This window comes from Dicentrarchus labrax, unplaced genomic scaffold (genome assembly GCF_905237075.1).
Source record: "Dicentrarchus labrax unplaced genomic scaffold, dlabrax2021, whole genome shotgun sequence".
Lineage (NCBI taxonomy): Eukaryota > Metazoa > Chordata > Actinopteri > Moronidae > Dicentrarchus > Dicentrarchus labrax.
The window spans coordinates 20,470,986-20,490,146 of record NW_026136703.1 but is presented as its reverse complement, the minus strand read 5'-3'; the positions used below and the strand labels follow the sequence as shown (position 1 = coordinate 20,490,146).

The 19,161-nt window shown below is 39.8% G+C and overlaps 2 long non-coding RNA genes across 2 annotated transcripts; one reads left to right on the top strand and one right to left on the bottom strand.

The window, feature by feature from the left end:
* Positions 1 to 11,882: 11,882 nt before the first annotated feature.
* LOC127361483 (uncharacterized) lies at positions 11,883 to 15,324 on the bottom strand. Its single transcript, XR_007884289.1, has 3 exons — positions 14,935 to 15,324; positions 12,175 to 12,379; positions 11,883 to 12,007 (listed from the first exon to the last, which is right to left on the bottom strand). It is a non-coding gene; the product is annotated as an uncharacterized LOC127361483 (long non-coding RNA).
* On the top strand, positions 12,740 to 14,555 carry LOC127361485 (uncharacterized). Its single transcript, XR_007884290.1, has 2 exons — positions 12,740 to 12,790; positions 13,051 to 14,555. It is a non-coding gene; the product is annotated as an uncharacterized LOC127361485 (long non-coding RNA).
* Positions 15,325 to 19,161: the final 3,837 nt, after the last annotated feature.

Here is a 19,161-nt window from a genome sequence, read left to right as displayed (position 1 = left end):
GCTTGTAGCATTCACACTTTACTCTTCAGTCGGCTGTGCTCCTTTTATTGTTTGAACATTTCTTTTAAATAAAGGGTTAACTCTGGAAACACTGTCTCACTTTGGCTTTCTGTTGCTTCCAATAGTTAACTGACACAAATATGAACCTCAAGTATTTATATTCATCTCTGCTGCACAAAGGAAATAGAAGAGTTGCTCACAGCTGGAAAAGATTTAAATGGTAGATGCCGCTGAGACACTTCCAGGAACAGCCTGAAAAACAAACAAATATCAAATATTTGGCAAAATTGTACAGTATGAAGGTAAGAACATACTGCAACAGAGGTGGAAGAAGCATACAGATTATTTACTTTATAAAAACCACCAATACAACAGTGGAAGAAGTAAGTAAAAGTCTGGCTTCTGCTGAAAAGTGCCCAGTGTGACTGATATTATATGTGACATTACTAAATGGTTCATTCTGATGCATCAGTGTGTAAACAGCATTTTACTGTTTTCACTATTTAATATACAGTTCAGTAGTTCAGTCCACTGGTTCTCAACCCAGGGGGTCAGGCCCCTCTAAAGGGTCACAATTCAAATCTGATGGGTCATGAGATGATTAATGGGACAGACAAAGCTTGGGAAAAATATATTTAGATTTGAGCTCCATTCCTGGCCAGCAGAGGTCACTCTTGTACTCATTGTTCAAACTACAAGGAAGGTTTCTTTACATACGACATAAAACAAATGAAGACAAGAAACACAAGTCAACATAAACAGACACATTTACACAAAGTTTAAAAGACATATAGAATATAAAATAATAATAAGCAAAATAAAACAGGGGAGTACAATTAACAGTGCAGTGAAAGAGAAGGACAAACAGCAGACAGGAACATCCACCTCAAGGGCTACTAGTATATCAGAGAACTGCACTATAGGGCGCAGGTTCCCAACCTGGGGGTCCTGACCCCCACTACAGGTCACCAAAGCTTCACAGGGGGTCCTGAGGCCTTCTTGATTTTAAAGGGGGTAAGAAATGTATTTTCTAAAAATATACAGTAGGCCTGTATCTCAGCATTTCATCTATTTCTGTAAAGGAAACTAAATGAAAGTTGTTATTTTTCGTTATGTTTAAAGTTTAGATTATCATTTAAGATGTATATCTCACAGATAAGGGCCCGCTGGAGATCTAAACACAAGCTATAGTCACTGGGCCTTCACTCTCTGCTGAACAGCCTCGTCCTGATTTAGAAAAGTACGCAGTTAAAACAACAAACACTGAATTTGTCAAAAAAAGAAACCAATTAAGTATGTATGATTCTTAAAATTAAAAAATATTATAAATAAATAATTATTATTATAATAAATAATACAGATTTGTGTTTGAAGTAACTAAAAATATCAGGAAAACTCATCTCTGATCAATATTCACAGGAAATAATCTACTAAAAATTCATCCAAATTAATTCATCCACATTGAATATGATATGAAATGTCCATAAAATCTGAAACTTAATCAGGGATCGTCACTTTACTCAGTGATAGAAAGGTTGGGAACCAGTGTTTTAGGGTGACAGGAAATGTGCAGCAGCACTTAATGTAGCAAATGTAAAGTCCATTTGTTCTCCTCGGGCTCACGGTCACTCTCTTGAGTGGTGTTACTCCCCCTGGATTAAGAGGGGAGCTGGTCTCTGGGGGTCCATCTCTAATCAGTGCTGTCATGTCAGCTCGAGCAGCCTTCTGCACGTTTTCAGTTTACCAGGCTTTAATCTTTCTTAGGGTGGAAGTGGAGGCAGGTGTTGGAAGGGACTTCCCTGCTGCACCGGCCGGCTGCAGGCCCCTTCTGATGTTTCAGTGCAGTGAGATTGTACTGTGTGCACCCGAGAGCAGATGCTTGATAAAATCTGCCTGCACATTCAACTGAAGCTGCCTTTACTGGCTTTGATTTATCGGGCGTGTACAGATTTCCCTGCACTGGACGGGCAGTCGGCTGTTTTATTGTTCTGCAGAATAAAGTGAATGCAGATGGCACCGCCGCTGGTTTAGTGGTTTTTGTTCTCGTTCATTTCGCTCGCTCCGGTCCGTATGGTTTCCTTTTGTCCTTGTTTTAACTTCAACAGGAAACTTATTCTGCAGCAATGGAGGAATGCAAGAAAGTATAACACAGTTAAAGGTCCAGTGTGTAACATTGAGGAGGATCTATTGGTAGAAATGTAATATAATATTCATTCATTCAGGTCCTCTACGGAGTCCGCCAACACTGGCTCTAGATTGGGCCATTTGCATTTTAAGTTTTGTGACCACCATACTTTTCCCTCCACGCTTGGGATGGGATGGCAAAGTGAGGGCGTTGCAATTAGCTAATACAACACTTCCACTAAATCCTACACACTGGTCCTTGTAAGTAAGCCAGGGGTTGTCAAACAGGAGTTTTGAGAGGGTTTCAGGCCGTTCCCGGAAAGTTAGCCCAATGAGAGAATGTATAACAATAACTATTCTGTTCATTCACACTCTTCACTGTTAATCTACCAATCTACAGTATGGACAGTCTTTAAATAACTTAATCTTATCAGATGATTATCAGAGGATACTTGTCTGTGGCCTGAGGTGTATCAGTCTGGTGGTCCTTTACACCAAAAAGGTCAAAAATCCACTGCTTTTAGCAAGAAAGGTTCATAAAACTATTTTCATGCTAGTAGCACCTAGCTGGCTAGTAGCGTGCAACATTAGTCTACCACTGAAATATATAAACAATTATTTGATGAATTGCCATAAGATGTTGTACAGACATTCATGATTCCCAGAATATGAATCCAACAGACTCTGATGACCTCGACTGTAACTCTAGTGACACCGTGAGGTTGAAATTGGTGGAATTTTTTTGACTTTGATGAATTTCCATGAAATGTTCTTCTAGCTATTAGATGTTCTCTGTTGGATGAATGCTAATGACTGATGGTGGGGGGAGCATGTTGGCATGCTAGCATTAGCATGTAGCCCAAATCACCACAGGGCCTGTGTGTGCTTGTGCGTGGCCGTAGATCTCACCCAACAAAATTTAGTTTTCTTCATCAAAATTTGCTTGAAAATGGTTAAAAAGGATTATTTCTGACTTACATACAACCTATATTAAAATGAAGATTAAAACCTTTATTAACACATATACAGAAACATCAATCCATTCATAAAGTTCAAGTTTAAGCACCATCACTACCACTGCTGCACTATAAACGGAGCTGTTTATATAGACTATAAATTGTTTTCTGCTGCAGATCCATCTCAAGCCAACTGGCACACGGTCTTGCAGAGTGGAGTGCTGGATTTCATTATTTACCTTCACTCACCTTCCTGTCTGAGTCCAAATCAATCATGTGCTGTCGCTCTGACTCTCAAAACGGAAGAATGTGGCTGCGCACTTACAATTCACTATATACAATCAGCCAGTTTGTTGTGATCAGGGAAAAGTGTGATTGATGGCACATGTTTTGCAGAGCATATCAGACAATGTAGACTAGAGTCTTATTATTTTAACAACTTTAAAGCTGCATATGTGGGGAAACTGTATATCAAAGGAGGTGGGCATGGAGCAGGTTTATGGTGCTGAGCTGCAGTGTGGTCCTGGTGTCTCTTAACCAATGAGGAGGGGAAGTAAATGTGACAAGAGACACAAAGAGAATCAGTGTCAGTCTCTGAGGTGAGATGGAAATATTTCACACCAAGATGAAGAACAACCCGACTACAGGGAGCTCGAGACACGACACACTACACGAGAGCATCAGAGGGAGAAGTATTTCAGATCCTTTACTTTTTGTTTTTAACTTGTTATGAAAAGTCTGAATTTAATACTGATGCCTCTATATTAAATACATAAACAAAGAAGACCACCAGCGAGAAGATTGGCTGTTTCTGTAGTTATTGTTTATGCCTACGCACGGCGTTGGATTCCCCTTGAAATCAATGAGACATGGTGGTGGAAAGCGCTTTTGTCCACAGGGGGCGCCAGAATCACCACGAAATTACAGTTTCTTAGTAGAGGCTTCAAGGACATTTCAGCTGTCCTTGTTTTCTAATGTGGAAGGTATTTTATATTTCTTAAATTGTGGAGATTTATGTTTCTTTTGACCTCTTACATCTAGGGACCATGTTGGAAATATTTGTTTTCACTTTAACATGTTATTTTTGATAATTCGTTCATTTTAGACACTCATTACAGGTTTTGTGTGTTTTCTGTGTACCTTTTTAATCTGAAAAGTAACCTTACTAAAGCTGTCAGGTAAACAATTTAAATACTCCCGTGAAGTAGATGTAATTAAATGTACTTTATCTGCGAGTCTGTCTATCATAAAAGTGTCTTTTTATCTGCTGTCATGGCGGGACGATGTCCACGGCTTCAACCTGAGTCACTGTTTCCACCTCAGTGGTGAGCAGCCGACCACAAACACAAACAGAAACTTTAAAAGGTCTGCTTTCCCACACTCCTCCATTCTGTTTCCATGCTCGAAATTCATGTGATTCTCAGCATAAATCAATTTAATTTCCATTTTGGTGACTGCATTTTTTTGCTGTTGAATCTCATAATGATAATGGGAGCGTACTCCAACGAATGATGAATTATATCAAGTGCCTTTTTTCTGCCTTGAAAGTTTCATTATGTGAAAATCGAGCGCCTCTTCAGTATGCTGGACGAGGCAGAAGCATTTTTGGATTGAGGTCTTTTTTGAATATAAATCCCCGGGCCAGTGGCCAGGAGGGTTTTTGCTCAAACCACAAAAATCCATGAGAAAAACAAGGCAGTGTTATATGATCCCTCCTCGCTCGCTGAGCTACTGGACGCCAGCGAGGTGCGAGTGTGAGCGTTCAACAAGGCAGCACTTGTTCTCTGAGCTGCTGTGTCCCCTCAGTGTCCTCCATGTGGTTAGACCATTAAAACCTATAAAGAAGATGAAGAGATTGAGATTCCTCTGTTTGGGCTTGTGATGATGATTTATTCATCAATCTGAAATGCTGTATGAGGATAATCAGGAGACTGGGACAATGGGGCTAGTATTGTTTTTTGCTCTTTCTGCCATTCCTTTCTTTTTAAAGCTGCCTTCCCATGTAGTAGGAACATTTCTTATGATCCAAATGTTCAGCAGCTTTTAATTCAAAATAAAAGCTCAACTAAAGAGAATCTTTCATCCACTGCAAACAAACTTTTTTTTTTAATCTTATCTGTAAAAATAACTTTAAATCCTTTTATTCTTCTACTAACTTTCATCTATTATCTGCAAAAAATGTCTAAAATTAAAAGTAAAATTCAACTATAATTAGTTTTACCTCATTTATGTGAATGTGTGTAGATGTATTGGGGTAATATTTGCAAAAATATTTATAATTTGTGCACATTTTATGATATAAATGAAAGCACAAATGCAAGAAAGTGTTTACAAAGCAAAAACATTCAAAACAAATTCAAATAGAAATGCTTTAAACACTATTAAAGCCCTTTTAGGGACCGGTATTCAGAATCAGCATCCGCTATAAACACTCTGCTACTTGCACCGGATAGCTGTGTCTGTGTTTTCATTAGTGTGTAATCAAATAAAAATAAGAATAGTTATGTTTTTGGTATCTAAGAATGAGCCGTTTTGTATCAACCAATGCTGCGGGGTTGCATGGGTCAGCCATGTTGAACCGCCATGTTTCTCCAGTAGCCCAATACAAACATTTTGCTGCCACCATAGTTTCTCCTACACGCTTGCAAGGAGAGGGTGAAGAGAGGGGAGTTGCAATCAGCACGTACACCACTAGATGCCACTAAATCCGACACACTGGTCCTCTAAATAATTATAGTTTGCACTCCCATGGGAACGCATCAAACTTAGCAGACTGGTTCAGTCACCTGATTGTTGCCTTTTAGACCAACAATTGAATTTTAAGACCTTTTTTTTTAGAAACTCTTTTTACTCTTTTTACCTTTTTTTTACCTTTTATGACTAATCTGCTAGTCTGGAGCTGGGGCGCCATAATGCCACTACAACACCTCTTTCTTTGTTCAGCCCACATACATCCATCCATCAAAAGACTGTTTAGTGACTAATTGGTTCTCCACTATGATTACAGTCTTCCAAAATTATTTTTTTCTACCACAAACGCTGCCTTCTGCCCACCCATATTTACATCTATGAGTTGTGTGTCACTTCCTCTCAGGCCAGATAATTACACAGTGGCTCAAACAGAAATAAGAAATGAGCACAAAGGTTTGCTGTTGTGTCTCCCCTTTCGGTCTACAGCAGGTATATTTTCAGGGAACCGTTGTGGTCACGCCAGAGAGAAAAAACCCTGCCCCTTGTCTTTGCCTGGATGCAAAGGTCTTTCTTTCACTGTATGCAGGATACTAAAATTAGCAGCACATGCTCCCTGCAGTGTAAACACAGGAAAATATACTGGCTGGCTTTGCAATGTGTGGGCCAGTTCAGAATGAAGCAGAGAAAAATCCCAGTAGGGCAAAGAAGAAAAAATAGTAAGGGTCTATTTAAAGAAATAATAAATGTAATTAACTCACAGATTTTTGACTCATGTAAAAAGGAAACTCCACTAAACTGCTGTGACTAAAAGGGTTTTCCTCTGGTCTTATAAAACCTCTCTGTTAAAACCAGTGGAAAGTACATTTACTGAAGTATAAAGAATGATTTTGAGGTACTTCGACTTTACTTAAAGGTCCAGTCTGTAACATTTAGGAGGATCTATTGGTAGAAATGTAATATAATATTCATAGGTATGTTTTCATTAGTGTATAACCACTGGTCACTATTACTGGAGGGGACTGGTCCTCTTCTACGATGGCCACCATGTTTCTACAGTAGCCCAGAATGGACAAACCAAACATTTGCTCAGTAGGGCCTTTTGTGTTTTCGCGAGGTTCATGGCCACCATTGTTTCTTCTTTGCGCTTTGATTCGGACAGTGATGCGAAGAAGTTGCAATCAGCAACTGCACTACTAGATGTTACTTAATCCCACACACTGGTCCTTGAAGTATATCTAATTTATGCTACTTTATACTTCTACTCCACTACATCTCAGTGGGATGTATTTAAATTTTCACTCCACTACATTTATTTAACTGTTGCTTAACTGCCGCCTGTTGCTCTCTCTTATTTTAATAAATATGATTGTATTTTATTTTGCATTGTTATTGATTAAAGGCCCCGCAGACCCCCACAAGGGTTTTCAGTTATGTTGCTGATTAGACCAAGTGTGAGTTCATCATGTACTTTAAGAATGATAAAGTTGTACATTGTCCCACAACAAGTCTAACAGAAGCATTTGAGCCCCTGAAGTCCTGAAATCTTTTTTTTTATTTTGTTGGACATGATAATAACTTGGACAAATTAATATCTTGTGTATAAGTTAAATAAATATAATCTTTAGGATCTTGAAGGCTCCATAATTTAACATTCTGATTTTCTAATATCTTAAATTTTTTCTGGCATATACTTTTACTCAAGAAGAATTTTGAATGCAAGGAACATCCATTTTTTTGTTAATTCTGGCGGCCCCTGTGGACATCAAGAGGCATTGGTATTAAATTGAGACTGTTTCATAACAAGTCAAACACTCCTTGTAGAAGGTGTCAGTAAAGTACTTCTTCCACCACTGGTTAAAACATGTTATAACCAACTTTGAACAGAAAATTAATAAATAAAGTGTATATATATACGGTATAAAAAAGGGTCTTTCACAGCTTGCATGACCTGCTCATGAATTAAACCTAATAAACACATTCCTTATGGTTACAGATTCCTCACATTTGTAAAACTTTAAAGATGTAAAATGGTTGAATGCCAGTGTTTATCTAAGTGCTGAGGTGTTGATGCACTCTATATGTGTCTTGTGGTTTGCGTTGGTGTAAAGACAGAAATCCTCTGGTCAGGAGCAGGTTGATGTTTACTCAAACCTCAAGACTTTAAACTAAACTCAATGAGCGGCGCAGCAGTTTCCATGGATCTGTCAGTTTGTTTTGGAGCGCGTCATCTGATGCGAAACACACATCTGGTCCTCTTGGTTCATCTAAAAGTCCCTAAACTAACACACCCCCACTTTAAACATTACCGTAGGTCAGCAGAATGAGCAGAATCTGGCCGTGAGTTTGGGAAGGTGTTTAGACATCTGCATTCCTTTCTCACACATCCATGGGGAGGAAGAAAGAAAGTTTTATACATCTTAAATCTCTTCACAGGAGCAGGACAGAGGGAAGAGGAACGGACAGGATGTTTGCTTTTCCGTTTTTCTGAGCCTGAAATGTGACAAGTTATAACTTTATCCAGTTAAGTTAATCCTTCTTAGTTTGTCTGCCAGTCTGTGAGCTGCAGTGGTGGAAGAAGCACTCGGATACTACACTGAAGTAAAAGTACCAATACGGCTTTGTAAAAATCTTCATTACAAGTAAAAGTCCTGTATTTTGTAATATCAGCAAAAAGTACTTGGACCCTGTTATTAATTTATTATTATATACGACATATTTTACTGTTGTAGGTGAGGTGAAGTGTAGCTGGTCCAACTATTTTATATACAGTTTGGTAGTTTAGTCTTTAGTCTGAGTGGTTCCTGACCAGCGTCACATGAATAATCTGAGGAGTTGTGAGATGAATTAGTGGGAGAGAAAAGAAGAAAAAACTGCTGCTCAAATTTGTTTGCATTTTTTGGACTCTTTGAGACGCCAACAGTTATTTAAATGAAACCATGTGAGAAGTTTAGAGGGGAAAAGTCTCTTTGCTGCTAACAACTTATAGACATTGGAAACATAACAAGGGGCCCAACTAGATTTTGAGAGGTCATCAAGAGTTTTTATATTTCTTTCTATGTAAATCTGAATCTTAAAAATCACCAATAACTTTAGCTTTAAAATAAATTGAATAAAAACTGCATTTCCCTCCAAAATGTGAGAGTAACATCACAGCACTTGATGGATAGTGACTTTCCAACCCTGGTGAGGTCCTCTCATGTGTCTGAAGAGTTGATTTAGAGACTAACGCTGTCATTTTAGAGCTGAGCACAAATCTCCAAGCTCATATCAGCAGCTCACTACAAACAGCCGGATAACAGCCGGGTCAGGGCCTGGAGCAGCAAGCCTGACATGTTTCTGTGAAGGTTAAGTCTCTGCTGTAGGTCAGGGTTAATGTGTTTTTCCTTTCAGGTTGAGTTTATGTGCGTTAGGCTGTGTATATGGGAATCAAAACAAACTTCGTGTACTTCACTGCTGCAGAAACAAAATGTCAGAGTATGGATATTTGTTATTTATGAGCTCCCGTGAGTCCGTTACTGACTGGTGAAGCATACCTTTCAGCGGTGGTCCACGTTGTCACTGCGATTATGTAATCATTGGAATGACCATGGCGATGCCCCACAGCGCTTTTTGTAATCGGCATGCGTGGTATTATTATGGTTGCACAGTCCGATGTGGCATCAAAGCATTTCCTCTAACCAGTAGTGACAGGTTGATTTGGCCTTTAGCCGACAACATTAGATTTACCTCTGCGTCTGAGGGCAGCTTGAACAGCCTGTCCACCGGAAACAGAAATTTCATCAACTTTTTAAACCTTTAAGAAAGAAAATCCACTATTATAGGAAAATATTCTCCAAGAAGGTCCGCAGTTGTGGATGTATATGACTTATCCCATTAACTCCTCACCCCTTTAAATATGAAAGTATTAGCTACAGTGGTTTTAAGACTTTTAGTATATTTTCACCCGTTAACCCTCAGTATATATATTAGCATAGACATCCCAGATAATTTAGATCTATTTTAATCAATGTAAAATTCCCCGTTGCTGCCAGGATCTGTCAGTAGTATGTCCAAACTGGCAACCTTCCCGGGCATAAAATCTGCTGCTGCCTCAGATTTCAATCAGGCAGCTGGAGAGACCACTTCTCTTTTTTGATTGGCTTTTCCAACGAACCTTGTCTCTTTAGATCAGGGGTCAGCAACCTTTACTATCAAAAAAGTAATTTCTTTGGGCACCCTGATGGCCTGGTGGAGCCGAGGCTGGGTCCCTGCGGCTGCAGCCATGGGTTTAAGTCTGACCTGTGGCCCCTTTTTGTCCATACCTGAAGCTGTCCTGTCTAATGTTCTGAAGAAAAAAAAAATCTGTCAACAACCTATTAAATTCTCTATTTTCCTCAGAGACTTTTCTTTTTTTGAATTTGTAATCTATAGTTAACCTTGCTACAGTGACTGAGGTTCGGCAAAATGAAGAGGAAAAGACAACAGGTAAGGACATTTTAGTTATTTGGTGAGTAATGGCTACTAATTATACAACTAGAGAATGTAAGAATTACTTAAGACCTACAACAATGATAAATAAAGACAAAAAGGCTCCTGCTCTACAAGATAACTGATGTCCAAAGAATAAAAGATTGTACCAATATCTCTATTACCCACTTATCCACCATGTTGAACAGCCAATCCTCTGATCCCAACCACATCAAGGTGGCCTCGACACTTCCTTTAACCTTCACAACATACTTCCTGGCACAGTTTCTTCCATACAGCTCCTACTTCCTGTTTGTATTTGAAACAAAGTGTCAGGAAAAGGAGCTCCAGGCGCAGTGCCTCTGGAGCAGGATTATGGCTCCGGTGTTTCTCTCTGGAGAGCTGCAGCTGCAGCTGAGGAGGAGGAGGACGAGGAGGCAGAGAGACGGGCTATTTCTGTACAGTCCTGACAACCTCGCAGAGAGAAGATGCCTCGATCTCCATGAGGTAATTACAAGGTTTATATGACAGGGGAACAATTACTGAACCTCGTCAGCAGCAGTCACTGTGTCTCAGAGGCAGGGGCCTTTTAATTGCAGGGCTCTGGTGTTTGTCAACATGTATTTTTAAGGGACGGCTCAGGAATAATAGAAGGGTTCGTGCGAGTCTATAGGATGTCTAAAATCCAGAACTTGTTGATCCCCTGTGCTTCAGAAGACACTGTTTGTGTCCTCTTCTGTCACTTGTATCTTTCACAGTGATGATTTAGCAGATTGTCAGCAGATCTGAGGTCAGATAATGTAATTAACCGTTGAGGCGCTCATGCATAAAGAGTCCTTCACTGAATGTGACACTCGACGTCGGGTCACTTGACAGCAACGCAAATTACTGCCGCCTGACTGCTCCACAAGTCAAAATCTGAATAACTTACAGTGTGACACACGACACACCATCACTTATAGTTGGTGTGTTTGTTAGTAAGACTTCCTCATTGAGCAGACTGTTTGAATTCAGTATATGATGTCTTCTGTCCTTGCTGCATGTTTTAGGCATGCTTATTTTATAGGATGAGGTAGGCAATAGTTTGTATTCTTCAACAAATTTCATTAAAAGACCAAAACTAACAATGTGTTACTCCAACTCTGAATACTTTCTGACTTCTCTATCATGTCTGTGCATTTTAAAAAGGGATAAATCATTTCCCACTACAGACTGGCATCATAGTTTTGAGCAATAGGTACTCAGGAGCAGTGCTGGGCATTACTAGTAGTAGTGTTACAGTAATAATATTACTTTCCCCAGTAACTAGTAGTTCAAGCACTTCCCAGGATACATTTTTGTTATCATCTATGTCTCTAAATTTTACCTTTTAATCAATGCCTCTTTCTGTTAATGAGATACCTTCATATGACCTTCAAGCACTTTTTTCTCCAAGTGTGATTTGTGTAAAATAACCAGAGTTGCTAGTTTTAAAGTGTGGACCCGGAGGCTAAACACAGGTCAAGAGACAGATGAAGTTTAACAGTTTAATTGAATAATTACTGTTGTGGTTGGAGATGAGTTGAGGAGATGGGATGACTGTTATTGCAGAAGGAAGGTGGAATAGAGGAGGAGGCAGTGTGGCCGACAGAGGGAGCGAAGGAGAGCCGGTTGCAGGCAGGCCGACTGGGATCCACTGAGATTGAAGAAAAAATCTGGCCCTGAGGGGATGGAGAACCGGAGTAGGTACAGCTGAGTTGATGAGTTGGAAGACTGGGAGAGAGGTGATGAGCCAATTGCTGACAGGTGTGCTGAGGAGCAGAATACGCCCACAACACACAGACACACAGAGATACAGGAGACACAGCAGACAGGGAAACAAAAGAAAACACAAGAAAGAAATGGAACATAACATTCATAGATTAGTTTTCATTAGTTTATGATCATCTGAATATAGGAATTGTTGTGTTTTTGTTACCTTCAATGGAGTCCACCATGTTTCTGGTGGACGGACAAACCAAACACTGGCTGTAGACTTTTGCGAGTTTTGTGGCCTTCGTAGTTTCTCCCACACACTTACACAAAGCCCGTTCTCATTTCCAGGTCGTCAAATAAAGATGCGAGCTGTGTTCAGTAAATTGCAATCTGCAGCTCCACCACTAGATGCCACGAAATCCTACACACTGGTCATAAGATAAGATATACCTTTATTAAGCCCCCGTAGGAGAAATTCAAGTTACACACAGCAGCATTGGGGAATATAGTGCAAAAAAAGAGTACAGTGTACAAATACAATCTTATCACAAATAAGAATATTACAAAATATAATAGAAATATAAAACTATAACTGAAAAATATATACACTATACGCAAAATGCAAGTACAAAGGTTTGCAATGCAGTACAATGGTGTTCTTTAAATGACATAATTTTAATGTTTTTACTTTATTTTCTATACAACACAAGGTTGTATAATGATAAATACATTTCCTTGGTTCCTTGATTTGATTGCATTTTTTTTTTTTTGGATGATTGAGCAAAATCTCTGTGCTGATGAGGATCATGAGATGCAGTTCAAAGATCTGGGAAATGCTGGTAAGCGATCAGATCGTGAGACAACATTATTTATTCAAACTGCTGTTTCCACGGTCAAAAATGAACTTTAATGCGAAACTAAACAGATTTATCAGGTTTTTGGTGTAAAACACATGGTAGTATCAGTATGAGTCAGGGTGAGTCTGAGCAGTATACTGTGAGGTAGTTGGACTATGCAGGATGAAATATGATTACGAGTGGAATAATATTATGATAAACATGTCCACTGGCCGGCAAGCTGAGACTGTCTGACTTTGCAGGGAGGTTGGAGTCCACAGAAGCAGAAAAAGGACAACGGAAATCACTCATCCTGTCCCTGACCACGAGAGAGGACAGATTTTATGACCTGCTAATTAGAATTCAGAGGACGAACACAGGCCTTAACTCACCTCAGTAATGAAGTTATCAAAGGCCGCACTCATGTTTCATGTTGTCTGAACTCCGTTGCCTCCTCTGCTGCAAGCGGTCAGCTGATGGATATTAAAATGAACTCACTCTGTCTTTTGACAAGTTCATTACTTTCCACCCATCAAGTATGGATTGAACACGAGAATATATCACACCGCCGTCTTAAATCTTTCAAGTCATTTTTGCCCAACCACCCGCCCCGAAGGACGCCGTGCCCCTCAGCTAATAATCCGGTACATGTATCAGTGCTACAGAGCCGGCTGTCCTCTAAAGGATATTAATATTCAGGTAGTAGTTAACAAGCTATTCCACGATATTCAGAAAGTTATGACGAGAGAATGTGCAGCTCCAGGAAGATACTTCAGCCATATGTCATGAATTATATAACACTGGAGGGTAATGTGCAGTCTGTGGAAGGACACTGTGTGCCTGCAGTAGAAAAAGACGGACAAGTTTGCAAAAATGAAAAGTTTGCTGGCTAAAATTTTGCCAGAAAAACCTTCAGTGCAGCAATGGATCAAAGCACGAAGCAACTCTATGGTTGTAGAGTCTTTCTGGCTGTTTGTTTATGTGTATGTCTTGTGGTCAACTCCTTCAAAATGACTTATGATGTGAAGTTAAACAGCCTCTAAATGCTCACACTCCCTTGCTTTCATCTCTCACCACTACTGTTGTTTTCTCCACCTTTTCTGGTTTCCTTACATTATACAGTTTCCTCTTTAATCTTCACTTTTCCACACTGGTGTGAAGTGAAAATAAACACAACACCACACAACTGTACACCTGTTTGTATAAAGGTGACATTTTTAGCTTCTTTTTTTCATTAAATCTGTGATTTTTTTTTTGTTTCACCAGATTTTAAACCTGCTTTTTTTTTATCTTCTTGGCGACTTGGGGGCTATAAATTCATGTTTTCCCCAACAAAGAAATAACATAAAACTGTATGTGTATGTGTATGAGTGCTATCAACAGACTCTGCAGAGACTTTTTCTTTCTCTGTTGTCATTCATGAACTGCAGCCGTGCTGCTTCAAAGGTTTGGTGCACACAGATTATGAAATGTGACACCAACACGTTGTCTGGGCTGCAGACACAGTTGACACTGATTCAACTGTGCAGTACATCAAAAGAGTCCGGTTTTTGTCATCGTGTGAAGTTCACAGACTCTCCTCTTTAAATTCCAACCACTGTTTCAGTAAAAAAAAAAAAAAAAAAAATAAAAGCCAGTCAGAGGGTGATAAAACTCTGCCAGCAATCCCTGTAAGAATGATGTCTGGGGTGATTTATAAGGTGTTTTAAAAAGGTCAAACAATGGACTTCTCAAATCCTCTGTTACATAAAACTTGTGCTTTTCAGTCTTACACCTTCATTCATTTACACTCACATACATTTTGTTTATGGACAGCTACATTTCTTGTCTTTTCCACGCAGAGGTTAAACCGTACAGGAAAATATTTCACAGCAGCTTAAAATAAAGATTATTTCAGTGGTCCAAATATCTAGGCCTGTCCCCGAGTAAAGATTGTCCTTGTCGTAGTAGTTATTTCAAGCCATCAGTTGACTAGTTACCAAATGTTTCTGATATTACTTTAATTATTTAAATATATATTTTATAACAGCTGGCTGTTAAATGAAAGCAGTAGTATGTTAACACAGTATAACGTCCTACAACACTCGAATAAATGACTTCCAACTTCACTAAAACAACTAGCCGACACTGGATCGGTGACGACTTACAAATCAACTCGCTCCTCTTGATTCACACCCCTCCTGTCCCTGCACGAACCCACTGTGTCTTCTTTGTCCCTGGAGTCAGTGTCCAGGTTGAGCCGCTGTAAATCACATGGCCTCTCTCACAGTCTTGAAGGTTGTGTTCAGTCCCGGCCGTGGTCACCGAAAGGCTGCTGAGCCCAGGTCTGTTGCCAGCTCGCCTGACTTTGGCTCTGGTGCTCATTCCAGTAAAACACACCAGCTAAATGCACCGTTAACTAGCTGGGGGCAGCAGCTAGTAGCAAACTACAAACACATGGCAGTGGTGGTTTTTACAGCTGTTAATACCAAACAAATGTCAAAAACCTCACAGCAGGTGACCTTTATAAGACAAGGACTCACCAACATGAAAGACAAATCAAGCATCTTCCCATTCTCTAGTAGACACGCCTGCAGATGCACTTAAGGAGGTTTGACGCCCCCTGAAAAGACTAAAGGGGATTTCACAGGTGCCCGAATTCCTAAACTCCCAGAGGGGATCTCCGGACTGTCTGGACCATGACATTCCTCCTGCAGCATGTGGAAGATTCATTTCTCATGACTAAAGGGGCTCGCCTCCAGCCCTCTGATACCACAATCAGCTCCACAGCAGCAGGGCAGTCAGAAGGTGAGAGGTCAAGTCCCAGGCAGCTGAGGTCAGGAGGGTTCACGCCATGATGATTGCTGTTTGTCTCCTCCAAGAATCGCCTTCCTGTCTGGGGCAAAGAGATGAAGTTTGGACTGTGTTATCGCTACTGTTCTGGCTTTGTTCATTTATCAGATATTTCTTGTCATAATGAAATGTATTGCTTGATGTGTTGAAACAGCTACTGGAAGTATGTGAAAGCTTTACGCTGCATGTGACTGCTGAGGCTGTAAAAGGTTTGTTTACATTCATAATGTTGAATTGTGAAGCTAAACAAAGCTGCAGATCTATATTTAATAAAATAAGCAAAATGAAGAATTAAGATACAAAAAAAAAAAACTATAAACTTAGAATAAAACATGGTAGATATAAATAAATTACAAAATAATCCACTCCACAAGTTTGCTCAAGTAGAAATGATGCTGCAGGCTTAAACTTAAAAAGTCTTATGTAGTCTTATAAGTATGTTTTATTATATTTTACTTAATATTAATCATATTTCCACATGTGTTTTAAGTTGTTATGGCCTTTTAAAGTTTCAGCATATGCAGTTAAATTCTAAAAGTGGCAATAAATACATCAATGACAGAATCAGCTCTATCTTGGATGTTCAGGGTTTTTTAGGTTAAAAGAATAAGCAATTGTACATGTGTAGTGTTTCTACTGTCAATGTGCTTGACATGTGGAGCTTGATTTGAGTGCTTTATCTCACACCTACAACGTGTTCTCCTGACTGACAAGCGAGTCTAATGAAGCATATGTGAAACATAATGCACGCCCTTCCACTTGTTTTACGTTTAAAGTTAGTCCAGAACGGTGAATCCTGGAAAATTACTACCCCATATGCAGTATTTAAGTGGTGAAACCCTGGGTATATAAAATAGTGACTAGCATACTAATGTATGGCTATAAAGCTGTGAAAGCTTCAGGGGAATCTTTGATATGTTTTGTATGTCTTAACAGCATTTTTCAACCTCCCAATGAAAAGATTATAATGTAAAGTCATCCATCAAACTTTAATTCTAATGAATCCCCAGTCTGAATCAGTTCACGTTCTCACACTGCTCTCTTTCAACATACCTGGAATTGAACAACCACAGTTAAAATATTACTGCTTTAAACCTTTCATCTTTGGGTCATCACTTTTGAGGCTACAGAGCCGATTGCATTGCACAGATTTCACGCTCTATATGGAGACACATTCCTGCATGTCAGCTTTGATCCAGCCCTCTAAATGCCGGACAGGCCTTAACCTGCTCACAGCTCTCCTGACAATCTGCTCCCTCCCTCACAGCATCGCAACAACGCCGTAACCCAATCACACCACTCTGTTTTTTACTGGTCACACTAAACTGGATCTTGTTCCACAAAAAAAACCAAAAAAACAATTATGAAATGCATAAATTCCTCTTTTGATCTTTGACCTGTTACTTTTATCCTGACTATATTTACAACTGGGTGTTTTCTTCTTTTACCCTGGTAAAAAAAAAAAAGAAAGCACTTGTAAACACCAAAAGTATTTACAGGAGCTTAACTTGGACAATTTCCAAAACTTAGTAGCTTACAAAGCAGAGAGACAACACGGAAACAAAAAACCTCAAACTATTTTGTAGGTTTGTCAGAGTGTGCCTGAGTGTGTTTGAGAAGGCGGCCGCGTTCACTCCTTCAGTAAAAGTCACCTGCAGGTCCGGACACGTCGAGCCAATATACAGGTTAAACAGACCGTTGCATTTAGAAGATGCACTTTGACAATGAGTGGTTGTATGATAACTATTAGTCATATTGTTTGTAAGTCACTGACCATTTGCTCTATTTGAAGTCCTCAGGTATTTATATTTTTTACATGCTAAGAAACAGTTTGTTTTATGAGTAATTTGGGAATCTCTTCAGCTGAAATTTCTACTACAATGATTCATTCTTGATTACTCAAAAAACTTAAAATTTCCAATTACACGGCCTCCTCTTGTGAAACATCCCATCAGCTTCAAAGGAAATGCTGTTGAGAAAGCAGTGTGAACATCATTAAACATCATCAAAAACAAATGGGATATCTTACTTTTCTGATCACTTACATCAGTGGTTCCCACACCTTCACAGAAACGTGTCAGGCTTGTTGCTCCAGGCCCTGACCCGGCTGTTATCTGGCTGTTTGTAGTGAGCTGCTGTTCTTCAAGAGTCTCAAGAGTCTCAGATATGAGCTTGGAGATATGTGCTCAGCTCTAAAATGACAGTGTCAGTCTCTAAATCAGCTTTTCAGACACCTGAGAGGACATTTTAAACTTCTACTCCACTACATGTCAGAGGTACTTTTTGCTCCACTACATTCAGGAGCTGCAGTTATTTTGCAGATTATACAAAGTAATTTAATGCATCTGTAATAATAACCACTAATAAAGCAACATATATAAGAGGTGGCCAAACCTCTTCATGTAGAGGACCCCCACATTAGACCACGGACCCCAGTTTGAGATGATTTTGTCTTAAGGAATCCCCTCTGCAGGGGCTTGTCCAGAAGTATATGCTATATGAAACTAAATGACCTAACACAACCATTGGTGCCAACCCTATTTCTTCCTTTGTCGTTCCAACTTCCAAAAAATGGGATGAGAGTTATATATAATATTCTATTCCTGCTGGGGACCCTGCTACAACCCACTCAGGGACCCCTGCTGGTCCCCGGACCAGACCCCAGTTTGAAAACCACAAGACTGATTTGTTTTTACTAATGTCATATGTTAATGTGCAGTTTCCCCTACATTCCCACATTAAATGACAAGTGGGAAAATCCCACTTCTGCATCTCCTCAAAAGAGTGCAAATTTAAACACTACACATCTACTTTAACAGCCTATTTTGAGAGAAGGAATCTGGTTCTCTCTGTGGGCGATCCAAAAACTATCAAAGCCTCAGCATGCACGACAGATGCATGAGATGTTTGGGTGCCAAATGACTCGTGTTATTTTTGTTGTTCTGCGGTCCGTGCCAGTGCAGTGGAATGATAATAGAGGGGTTATTTGAAGATTTTCTACGCAAACCAGTCTGGGCTCTGGCTGAACGCAGAGCTTTATCAGAGCGCGGTGCGATTTGTACAAGGCTAATTATTTGGCATTTGCATTTTGGCCATTTAGCTCATGGCTGTTGACAGACATATTGGCTGTGGTGGGGAAGAAACTCGTGACCCCTCTTGATGTGGGACGACGTACAGTATCAGCCCTGCCGCAGCTGTATGAATTAACTTGAGCGTTGTTATTGGTGGTCTGTCTCTAACGATGAGGGGAGAACATGACGGGGACAAATGGAGGACAGCGAGGAAACTGAGGGAGGCTTGCATTCATTTACTGCACTTCCAGCTTGGCTTATAATAGGACTCTCTATTTGACACAAGATACACCATCAAAAGCTTATTTCCCACAGTAACCATAACCACACTTTTTCCCTCTTTCATTTATATGGTGTCAAACTTCTAACAAATTTCACACTTCCTGGAAACTTTTTAAAGCTGCTGAATCGTCATATGTCATCCAGACGGCTCTCTCCGTAAGGAAATCTCTGTACATTATACACTCAGTT